Below are 19147 nucleotides of genomic sequence, written 5' to 3' on the forward strand. Positions count from 1 at the left end.
TTATAATAACAATACATTCAATAGAGAAACAAGTCTAGTTTTGCATCATTAACATCCTGAGGATGATGAAGTATCTTACTGCACTTCTGTTTGGATGTGGCATTCAGCTGAGGCCTTTCGGGTGGTTTGAAGGATTTTATAACCACTCTTGAAGATCAGAAGGGTCACTAGTTCTCCTGATGTCCAAGCAAAGATGTGTTCTTCAGTGACTATCAGCAGAAGACAGATTATATGCTTATTTATCTCATTACTGTTTATGTTTACAAGTTGGCTGGCAAATTTTCCAATATTCCAACACTGAGAACACAGTTCATTGCGGTGAAGTGGTTTGGAGTGCCCTGAGCCATGAGAGAACTTTATAATGCCGGCCCCCTCTCAAGTTCCTCTTTCCTTGATCACTATGAACATTGAGAACAATCCCTCCATCTTTCTCCTCGGGCCCACAATAATGCAGTACTCAGTTGTGGTCCTTGATCATGACAAACAGCTATCGTGATTCAGGTGTCATGGAATAGTTGAAAGCCCTCATAAGTACTTAAAAATAGATATAAAAATGATCAGCCAAATTCAGCATCATGCTTCAAGGGTGTGAAAAGGTACCAGATTAGCAGTGAATTAGTGGCACCCTAACTGAATGTGGTTCCTAACTTGGCTGAGCTTAACATGCTACTCTAGGCTTACACCAAAAAGGCCACTGTAAATCATTCTTAACTGTCTGGAGATGACGTTTATTATCGTTCCTGGATCCTGGGTTTCATTATTTTTTTGGTACTGGGCAGAAACAATATCACAGCTCATTTTAAATTTTCCCTAGAGGTTGATTTGTTTTATAGGGAAAGGACAAAGGTCGATGCATCCAGAATATGTCACGTAGGACCAGTTAGTGGTGAATTTAAAGGGTGTGAGTATTCAGCCCACCTCCACTGCTATTAACCTGGGCCCAGCTGGGAACCCTCAGGATAATGTGCCAATCATATAAAATCATGTATTCCTTTCTCAGTATGAGTATCCTTCAGAGGAAAATTAACTTTAATAACAACTCTCTTAATAAAGTCACATTAACTAACACACCCCAATAGAAAACTAGGCTAATTGTAATTCATACCACAATAAATCATAAGCTATGAACTGAAGAGCACTTGTTCAGGAACATAAGCTAATTGGGAAATATTAATTGAAAATAGATTAGTTCAGATCCAATTATTCATTTCTGTAATCTCAAGTGGAGTACAAAGAATTTTGTTATTTTATGCATTTATTGACTCAGATATTCAAATCAGTCTGGATGGAGTCATTGAATCATAGTTATATAATATTGAAACAGGCCCGTTGGACCACTGAATCCATACTGAATCGACTACCCCATTGACACTAATCTCATTTTACACACCCCAACTCTACAATTCACAATAACCATTTAACCTACCAAACTATTTCTCCCATTTAGATTTTCCATTGCTGCTCAAATAGGTAAATACTTTGTTGATCCCAAAGGATCATACCTGCTCTTAAAACTCTAAATCTTTGTTTCTCTCTCACTCCAACATCTCTTGTTTTATGTTTATTTACCACATTTCATAGAAAGCACAAAGAGAACTGATTAGTTAGACTGTTAATTCAGATCATCTATTAAAAGAGGTAAGAAGATATATAGATTTGTGGCTAACACGTCTTGAATAAACACACTCAAAGCACAAAGGCAGTCCAAAAAAAAGGGTAGAATTAAACTGGGGGTGAAAAATTAGGTTTTCTTATGGAGACGTTAGCCAATTCTTATTAATAATGCCAACGCCAAGGGTCAATGCAGAAGGGATTTACAAAGATCTGTAGGAACGTGGGGAAACTGAAGAAACTGGGGCAAGGCAAAAATGTGAAGGAAGGTTTTACAGAATTTCACTAGTGAGAGTGTCAGCGAACAGGAGACATAGCTTTAGAAGATTTTTTAAATTTATACAGGAAGATGACATGTGATCTGGAAAACACAGACCGGAATCACATTCAATTATATCTTTCCAATAGTGAAAAGGGGAATATTAGCAGGATTCGGGAAAAATGAGCAGGGGAGTAGAAATAAATGGATAGCTCTTTGAAAGAGACAATGGAGCAAATTGCCTCATACTGAATAATTCACCAATTTTTTCTTCAGGTCACTAGTTATCATCCATCTGTCTCCTCTTCCTCCTGAGGAGCTGATATTGAGGCTCCTGTTTTGTCCTCACCCCTATTAACTAGTGGTCAGATTTTTCCTGCTGGTATTTTATCCTCTTTGTCCTTCACGATCTTCTTACACTTCTTGTTGCCTTTCTTAAGACAGGAATCCACAGGTGAATGAACAAAACTATCTAAGCTCCAGTCAGCCATTCAGAACTGATATTCTGAGCCTAAAGGCAGCTCCTACCTGCTTTAGCTGATATTATGATTATGACGAATGAGGTTATTTTCATCTTTTTTGAATCACAAATGTTAATTCATTATTTTTGATAATGATTCATAAGCAGTTTAGACATTTAACATTTGAAGGGTAAGTCCATTTCTCAACTGGCTTGAGACAGAGATCAGATATTGGTTTCCTTTGGGTATCAAAAAGTCATTGTGAAAGAGTGCGGGGAGGAACAGAACAGGATATAACAGTGTAGTGGTTCAGAGTCAGAATCAGGTTTAACAACACTGGCATACGTCATGAAATCTGTTGTTTTGCACCGGCAGTACATTGCAATACATAATAATAAAAACTATGAATTACAATAAGAAGTAAATGTAAAGAAAATTGAATAAGTCGTGCAAAAAGAGAGGGGGAAGCACTGAGGAAGTGTTCTTGGGTTCATTGTCCATTCACAAATCTGATAGCAGAGGGGAAGAAGTTGTTCCTGAAACATTTAGTATGTGTCTGCAGTTTCCTGTACCTCCTCGGTGATGGTAGCAATGAGAAGAGGGTATGTCTTGGGTGATGGGGGTACTTAATGATGGATGCCACTTTTCTGGGCCCTCGTCTTTTGAAGGTTTATGAATGCTGAGGGGGCTGGTGCCCATGATGGAGCTGGCTGAGCTTGCAACTTTCTGCAGCTTTTTTCAATCCTGTGCAGTCGCCCCCTCCATACCAGATGGCGATGCAACCAGATAGAATGCTCTCCACGGTACACCTGTAGAAATTAGTGAGTGACTTTGGTGACATACCAAATCTCATCAAACTCCTAATGAAATATAGCCACTGTTGTGCCTTCTTTGTAGCTCTATCAATATGTTGGGTCCAGGATAGTTCCTAAGAGACGTTGAGACTCAGGACCTGGGAACTGCTCATCCCTCGATGAGAACTGGTGTGTGTTCCCTCAACTTACCAGTCATTGGCATAGACAGAGTCGGGCAGTGAACTAAATATGCATCTTTGAGATGTCAGTGTTGATTGCCAGCGAGGTGGAGATGATAGTTCCAATCCGCACTGACTGTGGTCTCCTGATGACAAATTTCAGGATCCAGTTGCAGAGGGAGGAACAGAGGCCCAGGATTTGGAGTCGTTTGATTTGAACTGGGGGTATGATTTTGTTCAGAGCTGAGCTGTAGTCAATATACAGCAGCCTGACATAACTATCACTATTGTCCATGGCTGGAATCAACTTGTGCCTCAGCAAGTACCTGGATCACCAGCGAATGGCCTTGGATCACCTGGACAACAGTAATACCTCTGTTGGGCTGCTGTTCCGAGGTCGAGTGGTGAGCAAGTGAGGTTGTATTCACTGTAGACCTATTGTGGCAAATTGCAGCGGGTCCAAGTTCTTTCCGAGGCAAGAGTTGTTTCTTGCCATGAGCAATCTCTCAAAACACTTTATCACAGCAGATGTGAGAGCCTCTAGGCGATAGCTGCTGAGGCAGCTCACCCTGACCTTCTTGGGCATTGGTATGATTTTCGTCCTTTTGAAGGAGATAAGAACCACTGACTGCAGCAGCGAGAGGTTGAAGATCAGCGGAGTACAGGCGGATGTTCAGCGTTTGACCGGTCCTCCTCTCCCTATCCTTAGCTGCAGTCATAGGAAAGTGCAGGAGTCTTGGAATCCACGTTGCAAGGATTGGTCGGAGAGGCCGAGGACTTGTTTTGGGGTTCATGTTGCATGTCTTCCTGGACTCTATTTACTCTCTTTTTTTGCTGTTTTCGAGAGGTTTGATCAGGGCAACCTATGCGGCGCGGGGCTTTTTAGCTAAGAATGCTTTGCCCTGCAACCTGCAGTGGACGAGCGGTGCGACGCTGAACTGAACTAAACTGAATACTCCTGGACCACAGGTTTGATGTTTGTAGTTCCATGTGTTGTCCGTTTGTTCACTTTGTTTTATTTTCACACGTTGGGTGTTTGATGTTTTCTTCAACTGGTTCCCTGATGTTTCTTCGTTTCCTGGCTGCCTGTGGGAGGACAAATCTCACAGCTGTATTCTGTGTATATGCTTTGATAATAAATGTACTTTAAATCTTTAATCTTTGAAGATGTCCTTGAACACTCCCGCCAGTGGGCTGGCACAGGTTTTCAGAGCCCTCTCAGGTACACGAACAGGGTCTGACGCCTTGCGAGAGTTCACTCTCTTGAAAGATTTTCTGGCGTTGGCCTCTGAGACATAGATCACAGAGTCACCGCATGCTGCAGGGATTCGCATAGATGTAGTTTTATTTTCCCTTTCAAAGCGTGCATGAAGGGTGTTGAGTGAAACAACACAGCCATTCATGATGTTAGGTTACTCTTGGTAGGAAATAACAGCCTACAAACCCTGCCAGGGATGGCGCGCATCTGATTTCGTCTCTAACCTCAGTTGGAATTGTTTTCTTTTTCCGCTCTTAAGATAGTCTTTCATCGGTCTTTCTTGGATTTCTTGTATAGTTCTGGATCCCTGGTCTTGAATGCCACAGATCTAGCACTCAGCAGAACTCTTGGTTCACCCACTGCTGTTGATTTCCATACGTCCAGTATCTTCTTGAAGGCACACACTCATCTGCACAGGTTCTGATGAAGTCCAAGACAAGTGCGGTGTGTTCTGTCAGACTCGAAGATGAGTCCTTGAATATTGTCTAGTCCGCTGACTCAAAGCAGTCCTGTAAGCGCTCCACCACCTCCATTGACCACATTTTCTTGGTCCTCATTTTTGGAGCTGCAGTCTTTAGTCCCTTTGGATCTTTAGCTGTGAGTAGAAGACAGCAAGGTGATTGGACTTTGCAAACTGTGGGTGTGGAATGACACAGTAAGCATTTTTGATGGTGGTATGACAGTGGTCAAGTTTATTGACCTCTCTGGTCCACAGGTGATATATTGTTGGTAGTCGTTCAGAGACTTGTTCAAGCTGGCCTGGTTGAAATCCCCCACAATGATAGGGAAGGCATCAGGGTATGTCGTTTTGTGCCTGTCAATTACAGACCTTAATTCCTCCTGCGTGTGCCTGACGTTAGCCTGAAGTGGAATGTGTACCACTACCAGGATGATGGCAGAAAACCTACTTGGCTGATAAAAAGGAGGACATTTGACTTCTAGATGTTCCAGATCGAATAAGCTGGACTGAGATGGAACTGCCATGTCTGTGTACCATGATGAGTTAATTATAAAGCCTACTCCGACTCCTCTACCTTTATAGGACTGAACTGATCTCTCTTTTACAGCGAATGGTGAAGCCTTTGAGTGTAGTGCTCTGTCTGAAATGGTGGGGTATAGCCATGCTTCCATGAAACAAAGTACGCAGCAGTCTCTGATGTCTGTCCAGTACAGCAATCTTGCTCTGAGGTCTTCAGTTTTATTTTCCAGAGGCTGTACGTTGGACAGAAGGATAGTAGGGACTGGGGGTGCAAAGCCTCTGTGTTTCAATCTTACATGAAGCCCAGCACATTTTCCTCCCTTCCTTTTTCTTAAAGGGAAACTGCATTCATGTCCTGAGTTGGCAGTTTGGGATCTGTCGATTTTGCGTATCGATAGATTTTTTTTTAACATCTTATAACAATGTTGCTTACTGAAGAACCTATGGCGGTGACTGTGGATTTCAGCTGTTGCAGTGCTGAATGGGAATACTTCATGATACCCATCAGAGCTGCATGCAATGAGTCGCCCCTTATCAGCACCATCTTTCCCAGTTAAATGAGTTCAGAACCATTGAACGTAAAAGGCAAGTGCAAGTAGCACTGTGGCAGCTGAGAAGTTTAAATAATTAGGAATTTTAAATGAATGTTTGCCTCCTTAACAGGCACCCATACTGGATCATCTGTTTCCTCATGTCCTTGGGGAAGGACATCCTGTCATGGTCAGTCCTGTATGAATTCCAGATTCATTCTATTGCCTCCTCAGGGCAATTCGGGATGAGCTGTTACTACCATCAGGCTGGAGGTACAGAGCCTGAAGACCTATACTTAAACAACTTCTTCTCCTCTGCCATCCGATTTGCAAACAGTCCATGATCCCTTAAACATGACTTCATTAGGCGTCTTATGCAGTATTTAATTATTTTTGTAAACCTAAACGTGATGTTTTTTAGATTATGAGAACACTCAGTCCTCTTTTATTGTCATTTAGAAATGCATACATGCATTAAGAAATGATACAATGCTCCTCCAGAGCGATATCACAGAAAACAGGACAAACCAAAGACTAACACTGACAGAACCACTTAATTATAACATATAGTTACAGCAGTGCAAAACAATACCATAATTTGATAAAGAACAGACCATGGGCAAGGTAAAAAAAAGTCTCAAGTCCCAATTGACTCCTGAGTCCCTGATAGCAGGTGGCAAAAGGGAGAAACTCCCTGCCATAAACCTCCAAGGCACCGACAACTGCCGATGCCTTGGAAGCAGCCGACCGCAGCCGACACTGAGTCCGTCCATCTGAAAACTTCGAGCCTCTGACCAGCCCCTCTGATACAGCCTCCCGAGCGCCATCCTCTGCCGAGCGCCTTCGACCTCACCTCGGCAGCTAAAACAAGCAAAGCCGAGGATTCGGGGCCTTCTGCTCCGGAGATTCCGGTTACCACACAGTAGCAGCAGCAGCGAAGCGGCCATTTCAGAAGTTTTCCAGATGTTCCTCCGTACTCTCACGTCTGTCTCCATCAAATCAGAATTGTGCATGGTCCCCTACTTGACAGATTACAGATATCATTCACTGTAGAGGCTGCGCGTGGTGCGTTGCGCCACCATCTTCTCCTCCTCCCTTTTTTTTATGTCTTGCTCTATTCTGCAGCCACAAAATAACCAATTTCATGACATATATCAGTGATAATAAACCTGATTCTTTTTCTGAAAAACGTGAGAAGGCTCAGTCAGCAGAGCTTGATGAAGGCTTGTTGCACACTCTGCAGCTTAAGGGAGAGGTATTATGCTGTGCCATGGTGCCATATACTTGGTATAGCCCACTGCATCCTTGTAATTTGATAAATTGGTTTATTATTGTCACATATAACATAGAAAATAGATCTGCAGATGCTGGAAATCCAAGCAACACATACAAAATGCTGGTGGAACTCAGCAGGCCAGGCTGCATCTATGGAAAAGAGTAAACAGTCAGAGTTTTGGCCTAAGACCCTTCATGAGGACTCTTAGGACTTCACTAGTCCTGATGAAGGATCTCGTCCTGAAATATCGACATTTTACTCTTTTCCATAGATGCTGCCTGGCCTGGATGGATAGATTCGTTTGATCGGGTAACAAGGACTTCAGAGTGTCAGTCATCTATTGCACTGCCAGTGGCAGATCCAGTTACAATTCTGAGAAGTTTCAAACATGTTCACTGGCAACTTGGTTGTCTGTTCCAGGTGGAAAAGATGTGTATCTGTAACTCTGCTACTCAGAATGGAGATTTGCATCCAGTTTCTTTGTTTTCTATCTCTGGTTGATTTACCTCTACTGGGGTGGTTATCCAACAGGAAAGCCTAATGCAGGGGACATGCAGCTGTGCAAACCTAGGACCACAGTAAACTGGATATATAGACCAGCTAGCTTAGCATAGCTAGCTGTTTAGCTAGAGATGTAAGTAGACAGAGAAAGACTAAATAGAAAAGAAAGGAAGGAAAAAGAAAAAGAAAGAAAAAGTGGCAAGTCCTTCGGATGGTGGAAACACATTAAATAAAAACAGGCAGTGCTAGAAACACTCAGCAAGTCAGGCAGCATCTTTAGAGAGAGAAACACAGTTAAAGCATTTCAACCTAAAATGTCGACTGCCTATTTCCCTCCACCGAGGCAGTCTAAATGGCTGAGTTCTTCCAGCTGTTTCCTTTTAGCTCCAGATTCTAGCATTTGTGGTCCCTTGTACCTCTAAAGTTCATGTTGATGACTTTTCAACTCCTTTCACTGCTTTTTGATCATTTTGTTTCAAATGTGGTTCTGCTACTCTTGGAGCTTGTTACCTACATCCTGGTGGTGTGATTTCGGACTGATTGAGCGATCTGGCGCTTTGCCGTCTCTGAGCTGTTTCCACGAGGCTGTGAGCAAAGCATGGAAGCCAGGAAACCAGGAGACCATAAGACCATAAAACATAGGAGCAGAATAAGGCTATTCAGCCCATCTCTCATTGATTTAAAGTGCCAAGGAAGATTGAGATCATTGAGATGGATGCAGAGGGCGTGTGAGAGTTCAGCGCTGCCTACCAGCCTCTCACTCGCTGCTGCTGGAGGAGGGCGTCTGTATGTGACGGTCACTCTTTCTCTCTCTCTCTCACTTGCTGCTCCCGAGGGAACCTTCTTGCATTTGAATGACCTCCTTTACTCTGTCAATGCTGTCGGAGGGCGGTGCCAGAGCATGGTATAACTGATGCAGTTTGTAGATTGGACTGTAATTCACATTATATATCGGATCTAGTTTCTGGTTGCTTTTTTTTTTGTTGCTATTTTTGGACGATTTTTGAATCAGGGTGGCCTGCAGATAATGAACACTGAGCTGAACTGAAATATGCCTTTTGATTTTGTGGTTTATATTCTGTGTTTATGCTCATTTATTTTGTTGCTGTTTGCGCAATTTGTTTTTTTTGTGCATGGGGGCAGGGTTGATGCTTTTCTTTGAACGAGTTCTGTGGTTATTCTTTGTTTTATGTCTGTGGGGAAAATGAATTTCAGGTTTGGGCACTGCATACATGCCTTGATAATAAATGTACTTTGACCCTTTGAATACTTTAAACTTCGACAGAATTGGTAAAAATTTGGACTTTTTGTTTGATAAGATGGGGTCTTGACCTCCCAGTCTACCTTGTTATGATCTTGCATTTTAAGATGCACTGCACTTTCTCTGTAGCTTTTACATTTTACTCTGGGTTATTATTATTTTAGCTTGTTCTGCCTCAATGCACTGTGTAATAATTTGATCCATTTGAACATAATGCAAGATAAGTTTTTCTCTGTATCTTGGTACATGTGATAATAATAAACCAACACCAATACCAATCCAAGATAAACAGGTTTGAAGCAACAAGAGAAGAAAAAGGGTCAGAGAAACAATGTGATGATCTGTAACACATATCCCCCATCTTCCTTACATCAACATGCCTACCCAAATGTCTCTTAAAAGCCTCTAATGTATTTGCCTCTACCACAATACCAGGCAGTTCATTCAGGCATGCACAACTCTCTGAGTAAAAAACATACCCCTCACATGGCTGTATTTTTTAACAGTCTTCTGCACTATGCACAATTCCACCATTCGTGGTATCATCGCAAATTTACTAACCCACCCATCTACATTTTCCTCCAGGTCATTTATATTGATCACAAACAGCAGAGGTTCCAGCACAGATCACCGCAGAGCACCACTGAATACAGAATTGCAGCTCATATAGGTCCCTTTGACCACTACCCTCTGTCTTCTGTGTCTGACTCCAAACATCCAATTCGCCCAGGGTTGAGTCTCAAAGGTCAGACCCCCATGGTCAGCGAGTCTTGCAGTTGATACCCAGAGGATGACAGGGTCTGGAGGATTAAACCGAAGGTCAAAGTCCAGAACTCAGCGAATCCAAAGGTAGAAACCCAAAGTTCAAAGACCAAAGTTGGCGAGCCTTGTGGTAGAGGCCCAAAGTCTGAAGCCCCTGGGGTCAGTTTGTCTGGAGATCAGAGGCCCGATATCTGCGACTTTAAGAGTCTGTGAGTCTGTGCTAGGAACTGGAAGCTGTTTCCCGATGTCTCTGAGCCTGAGAGTCCAGGGCGAAGGACGGAAAGCCTGGAGCAACACTCACAACCCGCTGGAGGAACTCAGCAGGTCGGGCAGCATCCGTGGAAAAGATTGGTTGACGTTTTGGGCTGGAACCCTTCATCAGGACTGTAGAGGGAAGGAGACAGAAGCCCTATAAAGAAGTTGGGGGAGGGTGGGAAGGAGAAGGCTGGTAGGTTCCAGGTGAAGAACCAGTAAGAGGAAAGATACAGGGGTGGGGGAGGGGAAGCAGGGAGGTGATAGGCAGGAAAGGTGAAGAAAGAATAGGGGAAAACACACTGGGTAGTAGAAGGAGGTGGAACCATGAGGGAGGTGATAGGCAGCTGGGGGAGGGGGCAGACTGACACAGGGATAGGGGAAAGGAGGGGGAGGGAATTACCGGAAGTTGGAGAATTCTGTGTTCATACCAAGGGACTGGAGACTACCTAGATGGTATATGAGGTGTTGCTCCTCCAACCTGAGTTTAGCCTCATCATGGCAGTAGAGGAGACCATGTATAGACAAATCCAAATGGGAATGTGAAGCAGAGTTGAAGTGGGTGGCTACCGGGTGATCCTATCTGTTGTGGCGGATGGAGTGGAGGTGCTCGATGAAGCTGTCCCCCAATCTGCGTCGGGTTTCACTGATGTAGAGGAGGCCGCACTGGGAGCACTGGATGCAATAGATGACCCCAACAGACTCACAAGAGAAGTGTTGTCTCGCCTGGAAGGACTGTTTGGGGCCCTGAATGGTGGAAAGAGAGGAGGTGTAGGGACAGGTGTAGCACTTACGCTTACAGGGATAAGTGCTGGGTAGGAGATCTGTGGGGAGGGACGTGTGGACCAGGGAGTCACGGAGGGACCGATCCCTGCGGAAAGCAGAGAGGGGTGGAGAGGGAAAGACGTGCTTAGTGGTGGGGTCCTGTTGAAGGTGGCGGAAGTTGTGGAGGATAATGTGCTCGATCTGGAGGCTGGTGGGGTGGTAGGTGAGGACAAGGGGAATTCTGTCCCTGTTGTGGTGGCGGGAGGATGGGGTGAGGGCCGAAGTGCGGGAAATGGAGGAGATGCGGGTGAGGGCATCATTGATAACGGCAGAAGGGAAACCACGATCCTTAAAGAAAGAGGACATTTGAGACGTCTTGGAACGGAAAACCTCATCCTTGGAGCAGATGCGGCAGTGACGGAGGAACTGGGAATAGGGAATAGCATTTTTTGCATGTGGCAGGGTGGGAAGAGGTATAGTTGAGGTAGTTATGAGAGTCAGTAGGCTTGTAGAAGATGCCAGTGGACAGTCTGTCTCCAGAGATGGAGACCAAGAGGTCGAGAAAGGGGAGAGAAGTGTCCGAGATAGACCAAGTGAACTTGAGGGCTGGGTGGAAGTTAGAACTAAAGTCGATGAAATTGACGAGCTCAGCATGGGTGCAGGAAGCAGCACCAATGGAGTCGTCAATGTAGCGAAGGAGAAGTTGGGGAGCAGTCCCAGAATAGGTTTGGAGCACAGAAAGTTCCACATAACCAACGAAGAGGCAGGCATAGCTGGGTCCCATGCGAGTTCCCATAGCTATACCCTTAGTCTGAAAAAAGTGGGAAGAGCCAAAAGAGAAGTTATTAAGTGTGAGAACCAGTTCCGCCAACCGGAGGAGGGTAGTGGTGGTGGGGAACTGGTGGCGTCTATTATCCAGAAAGTAGCGGACGGCTTTGAGGCCTTCTTGATGTGGAATGGAGGTGTATAGGGATTGGACATCCATAGTGGAAATGAAGCGGTTGGGACCGGGAAACTGGAAGTTATTGAAGAGGTGGAGGGCATGGGATGTATCCTGGATGTAGGTGGGGAGAGACTGAACTATGGGTGACAAAATGGAGTCCAGGTAGGCAGATACAAGTTCGGTGGGACAGGAGCAGGCAGAAACTATGGGTCTACCGGGACAGTCAGGCTTGTGGATCTTGGGGAGGAGGTAAAACTGAGTGGTATGGGGTGTGGGAATTATGAGCTTAGTGGCTGAGGATGGAAGGTCTCCGGAGTTGATAGGGGCGGTGATGGTATGGGAGACAATGGTTTGATGTTTTTTGGTGGGGTCCTATTCCAGGGGTAAGTAAGAGGTGGTGTCAGAGAGCTGCCGTTTGGCCTCAGTGAGGTAAAGGTCCGTCCGCCAGACTACTGCTGTTTGGCCTCAGTGAGGTAGAGGGTCGAATGCCCACTGTCATTCGCAAGCTCGAGGAGTTGATCTCCTTCCCGCGCTGACATGGGTGATGCGTGCGTAATGACCTCGTGTGCGTTCAAGTTCAACAGTGGGTGTGACAGGGAATGAGGAAAGGTGCAGCTGACTCATATCGCCAAATCATATCGTTTCCTCGCAGCCCAGTAACACGTGCTTTGCGGCCCGGTGGTTGGGGACCGCTGCCCTAGTGGGATCAATAACGAGCTGTTCTAAAAAGCCATCTCGCAGACATTCTACAAATTCTCTCTCTTGAGATCCAGTGCTGACCTGATTTTCCCAATCCACTCGCATGTTAAAATCCCCACACTCATCATAACACTGCCCTTCTGACAAGCCTTTTCTATTTCCTGTTGTAATTTGTAGTCCACGTCACTGCAGCTGTTTGGAGGCCCGTATATAACTGCCATCAGGGTCCTTTTACCCCTGCGATTTCTTAGCTCAACCCATAAAGATTCTGCACCTTCCGATTCTGTGTCACCTCTTTCTGATGATTTAATATCATTTCTTACCAATAAAGCCACACCTCCCCCTCTGCCTACCTTCCTATCCTTCCGATACACCGTGTATCCTTGGACGTTCAGTTCCCAGAGACATGCATCCTTTAGCCAGGTCTCAGTGATGGCCACAATATCATACCTACCAATCTGTAGTTGTACGACAAGATCATCCACCTTATTCCTTATGCTGCGTGCATTTAAGTACTGTATAACACTTTAAGACCGGTATTTGATACTTTTCGTTTTGATTTCACTGCAACCTTATTGCACTGCAACTCATCCCAATGGCTACAAATTTGCCCCATCACCTGCCTGTCTTTCCTGACATCTTTACTGCTCGCTATCTTAGATTTATTTCTCTTTTCCCCTTCCTCTGCTCTGTCATTCCGGTTCCCATCCCCCGCTAAACTAGTTTAAATCCTCCCTAACAGCTCTATTAAACCTTCCCGCCAGGATATTGGTCCCCTTCGGGTTATATATACCCTTCACGAATTAAAACCAGCTCTCACCTCATCGTGGCTGCAAGGCTAGGTGTCTGAGATTGTTAAATTGAATGTTCATTCCTGAGAGATTTCACTTTCCAAATGAAGCAGCAATTCATGTGCACTTTGCCTAATCTAGTATACTTTATTCTGTGTTCAAGAGCCTGATGGTTGAGGAGTGATGATGGCTTCTGAACCTGGTGGTGCGAGTCATGAAGCTCCTGTACCTTCTTTCTGAGAGCATGACCTCGGTGGTGGGATCCCTGATGATCGATCCTGATTTCTTGTGACAATGGTCGGGTAGATGGGCTCAATAGTGGGGAGAGCTTTACCTGTGATGGACTCACCTGTATCCACTGCATTTTGCAGGATTTTCTATTCAAGGCATTGGTGTTTCCATACCAGGCTGTGATGCAGCCACTCAATATACTTTCCACTACACATCTATAGAAGTTTCTCAAAGTTTTAGATGGCATGCCAAATAATCTTTGTAAACTTCTAAAGAAGTAGAAGTGATGCTCTGCTTTCTTCGTAATTGCACTTACATGCTGAGCCCAGGACAGAATCTCTGAAGTAACACCAAAACATTTAAATTTTCTTACCCTCTCCAACTCTGATCCTCCGATGAGGACTGGCTCATGGATCTCTGGTTTCCTCCTCCTGAAGTCGATAATCAGCTCCTTAGTCTTGCTGACATTGTGTTAGAGGTTGTTGTTGTGGCACAACTCAGCCAGTTTTTCAGCCACAATCTGCCTTGATAGACCATTGTCCGTCTGCACCACACTTTCTCTGCAGCTGATACGCTTTACTCTGCATTGTTTTATCTTGTACTACTTCAATGCACCGTGTAATGAATACTGTGTACGAATAGTATTCAAAACAACCTTTTCACTGTGCCTTGGTATGTGTGACATTCATAAAGCAATTTCTATTTCTGTTCTTAATCCAAAGCAAGTTGATGCTATTAAGTTTGCAAGTACCAGTAAGACTGACAGGTGCCTATTTAAATTTCTCAAAGTGGCCCAAAATTGTTATTATTGAAAGATAGATTTCCAGCTCCTTGGGTTTCTGCAACAGGAGATTGCACTGGTTTATCTAGCCACAAGATGCAAATCCAGCCTATAACATGTTGTGTCAAGAACTGACACAAACGTACTCACACAGGTGCATGAACGTTCCCCCTCTCTCTCCACATGGGTACAAGGCAACTCACATATCGTTCAGGTACTTTGAAAGTCATTGCTTTAAGCTGGATTTTTCACAGTAACAAGCAGCCTTCTGGATGAACTCAACAGGTCGAGGTGTGTGTGTGTGTGTGTGTGTGTGTGTGTGTGTGTGTGTGTGTGTGTGTGTGTGTGTGTGTGTGTGTGTGTGTATGTGTGTGAGGGGGGTAGGGGGAGAGGGGGACTGGAATTGTCAGTATTTTGGATCAAAACTCTGCATCAGATTCCAGCTTCAGAATCAGAATCAGGTTTATTATCACCGGCATGTGTCATGAACTTTGTTAGCTTAGCAGCAGCAGTACAATGCAATACATAATATAGAAGAAAAAAAACACGAAGTAAAATAATAATAAGTAAATAACATAGAACGTAGAACATAGAATAGTACAGCAGAGTACAGGCTCTTTGGCCCACAATGTTGTGCCGACCCTCAAACCCTGCCTCCCATATAAGCCCCCACCTTAAATTCCTCCATATACCTGTCTAGTAGTCTCTTAAACTTCACTAGTGTATCTGCCTCCACCACTGACTCAGGCAGTGCATTCCACGCACCAACCACTGTCTGAGTAAAAAACCTTCCTCTAATATCCCCCTTGAACTTCCCACCCCTTACGTTAAAGCCATGTCCTCTTGTATTGAGCAGTGGTGCCCTGGGGAAGAGGTGCTGGCTATCCACTCTATCTATTCCTCTTATTATCTTGTACACCTCTATCATGTCTCCTCTCATCCTCCTTCACTCCAAAGAGTAAAGCCTTAGCTCCCTTAATCTCTGATCATAATGCATATTCTGTAAACCAGGTAGCATCCTGGTAAATCTCCTCTCTACCCTTTCCAATGCTTCCACATCCTTCCTATAGTGAGGTGACCAGAACTGGACACAGTACTCCAAGTGTGGCCTAACCAGAGTTTTATAGAGCTGCATCATTACATCGCGACTCTTAAACTCTATTCCTCGACTTATGAAAGCTAACACCCCATAAGCTTCCTTAACTACCCTATCCATCTGTGAGGCAACTTTCAGGGATCTGTGGACATGTACCCCCAGATCCCTCTGCTCCTCCACACTACGAAGTATCCTGCCATTTACTTTGTACTCTGCCTTGGAGTTTGTCCTTCCAAAGTGTACCACCTCACACTTCTCTGGGTTGAACTCCATCTGCCACTTCTCAGCCCACTCCTGCATCCTATCAATGTCTCTCTGCAATCTTCGACAATCCTCTACACTATCTACAACACCACCAATCTCTGTGTCATCTGCCAACCCACCCTTCTACCCCCACATCCAGGTCGTTAATAAAAATCACAAAAAGTAGAGGTTCCAGAACAGATCCTTGTGGGACACCACTAGTCACAATCCTCCAATCTGAATGTACTCCCTCCACCATGACTCACTGCCTTCTGCAGGCAAGCCAATTCTGAATCCACCTGGCCAAACTTCCCTGGATCCCATGCCTTCTGACTTTCTGAATAAGCCTATCAGGTGGAACCTTGTCAAATGCCTTACTAAAATCCATATAGATCGCATCCACTGCACTACCCTCATCTATATGCCTGGTCACCTCCTCAAAGAACTCTATCAGGCTTGTTAGACACAATCTGCCCTTCACAAAGCCATGCTGACTGTCCCTGATCAGACCATGATTCTCTAAATGCCCAGAGATCCTATCTCTAAGAATCTTTTCCAACAGCTTTCCCATCACAGACGTAAGGCTTACTGGTCTATAATTACCCGGACTATCCCTACTACCTTTTTTGAACAAGGAGACAACATTCGCCTCCCTCCAATCCTCCGGTACCATTCCCGTGGACAACGAGGACATAAAGATCCTAGCCAGAGGCTCAGCAATCTCTTCCCTCGCCTCGTGGAGCAGCCTGGGGAATTTTCTGTTAGGCCCCAGGGACTTATCCATCCTAATGTATTGTAACAACTCCAACACCTCCTCTCCCTTAATATCAACATCCTCCAGAACATCAATCTCACTCATATTGTCCTCACCATCATCAAGTTCCCTCTCATTAGTGAATATTGAAGAGAATTATTCATTGAGGACCTCGCTCACTTCCACAGCCTCCAGGCACATCTTCCCACCTTTATCTCTAATCGGTCCTACCTTCACTCCTGTCATCCTTTTTTTCTTCACATAATTGAAGAATTCCTTGGGGTTTTCCTTTACCCTACTTGCCAAGGCCTTCTCATGCCCCCTTCTTGCTCTCCTCAGCCCCTTCTTAAGCTCCTTTCTTGCTTCCCTGTATTCCTCAATAGACCCATCCGATCCTTGCTTCCTAAACCTCATGTATGCTGCCTTCTTCCATCTGACTAGATTTTCCACCTCACTTGTCACCCATGGTTCCTAATAAATAAATCAATCAATCAGTTAAAGTATACGTACATTGAATAGATTAAAAATCAGGCAAAAAACAAAAATAATATATATTTAAGAAGTGAAGTAGTGTCCAAGGGTTCAATATCCATTTAGCAATCGGATGGCAGAGGGGAAGAAGCTGTTCCTGACTCACTGAGTGTGTGTCTTCTGGCTTCTGTATCTCCTACCTGATGGTAACAGTGAGAAAAGGGCATGCCCTGGGTGCTGGAGGTCCTTAATAATGGACGCTGCCTTTCTGAGACACCGCTCCCTGAAGAAGTTCTGGGTACTTTGTAGGCCAGTATCCAAGATGGAGCCAACTAAATTTACAATCCTCTGCAGTTTCTTTCAGTCCTGTGCAGTAGCCCCCACCCCCACCCCCCCATACCAGACAGTGATGCAGCCTGTCAGAATGTTCTCCACAGTACATTTTTAGAAGTTTTTGAGAGTATTTGTTGACATACCAAATCTCTTCAAACTCCGAATGAAGTATAGCCGCTATCTTGCCTTTATAACTGCATCGATATGTTGGGACCAGGTAAGATCCTCAGAGATCTTGACATCAAAGGAACTTGAAACTGTTCACTGTCTCCACTTCTGATCCCTCTATAAGGATTGCTATGTGTTCTTTCATCTTACCCTTCCAGAAGTCCACAATCACCTCTTTTGTCTTATTGACGTTGAGTGCCAGGTTGTTGTTGCATTACCACTCCACTAGTTGACATATCTCACTCCTGTATGCCCTCTCATCACCACCTGAGATTCTACCAACAATAGTTGTATCATCATCAAGTTTATAGATGGTATTTGAGCTATGCCTAGCCACACAGTCATGCGTATACAGAGAGTAGAGCAGTGGGCTAAGCACACACCCCTGAGGTGCACCAGTGTTGATCATCAGCAAAGAGGAGATGTTATCATCAATCCACACAGATTGTGGTCTTCCGGTTAGGAAGCTGAGGATCCAATTGCAGATGGAGGTACAGAGGCCCAGGTTCTGCAATTTCTCAATCAGGAATGTAGGAATGATGGTATTAAATGCTGAGCTATAGTCAATGAACAGTATCCTAACATAGGTGTTTGTGTTGTCTAGGTGGTCTAAAGCCATGTGAAGAGCCATTGAGATTGCATCTGCTGTTGACCTATTGTGGCGATAGGCAAGCTGCAATGGGTCAAAGTCCTTGCTGAAGCAGAAGTTCATTCTAGTCATGACCAGCCTCTCAAAGCATTTCATCACTGTCGATGTGAATGCTACCGGGCGATAGTCATTAAGGCAGCTCACATCATTTTTCTTAGGCACTGGTACAACGGGAACTTCCACCTGTAGCAGTGAGAGGCTTCAGCAGGCTCTTACACTTCCAGCTTTTTCAGAGACTTAGTTACAAGTAGATCTGGTTGTAAGCAAAATATTCTAAAGGGAGAGTAGGCAAAATAGGCAAAATAGGCTTTACATTTAATTATTGAAATCTTCATAGGAAGAGTAATTAGTTGGCACATTACATTGAAGTGATCTACTACTGAATAAACCTACAGGTGAGTAGTAAAACTGATTCAGTGTTAGGTAGAGTCCAAAACCTGGATTTGTAATCAAAGCTGCACAAATAAAATGCTGGAAGAACTCAGCAGGTCGGGTAGCATCTGTGGAAATGAATAAACAGTTGACGTATCAAGCTGAGACCCTTCTTCAGGACTGAAAAGGAGGGGGGAAGATGACAGAAGAAAGGTTGGAGGAAGGGGAGGAGGATAGCTTGAAGGCGATAGATGAAGCCAGGTAGGTGGGAAAGGTATAGGGGTCGAGAAAAAGGAATCTGATAAGAGAGGAGAGTGAAGCATAGGAGAATGGGAAGGAGGAGGGAATCTGGGGGAGGTGTGAGGCAGGTAAGAAGAGGTAACAGCCCAGATTGGAGAATAGAAGAAGAAGGGATGGGGAGGGGAGAGAAATATTTTTTAGTAGAAGGTGAAATTGATATTCATGCCATTAGGTTGGAGGCTACCCAGATGGAATATAAGGTGTTGCTCCTCCACCCTGAGGGTGGCTTCCTTGTGGCACAAGAGGCCATGGACCAATGTGCCTGAACGAGAATGGGAATTGGAATTAAAACGTTGGCTAGCAGGAAGTATAATAAAAGGCAAAGTCAAAAGACTCATTGGCATTACTAAACCTCTCTGAAAATCTGACAGCCAGACTGCAGGAAGTAGCTCCTGAATTAGGAACGGGGTTGATTGAGAACACTAATA

This window comes from Mobula birostris, chromosome 27 (assembly GCF_030028105.1).
Source record: "Mobula birostris isolate sMobBir1 chromosome 27, sMobBir1.hap1, whole genome shotgun sequence".
NCBI lineage: Eukaryota > Metazoa > Chordata > Chondrichthyes > Myliobatiformes > Myliobatidae > Mobula > Mobula birostris.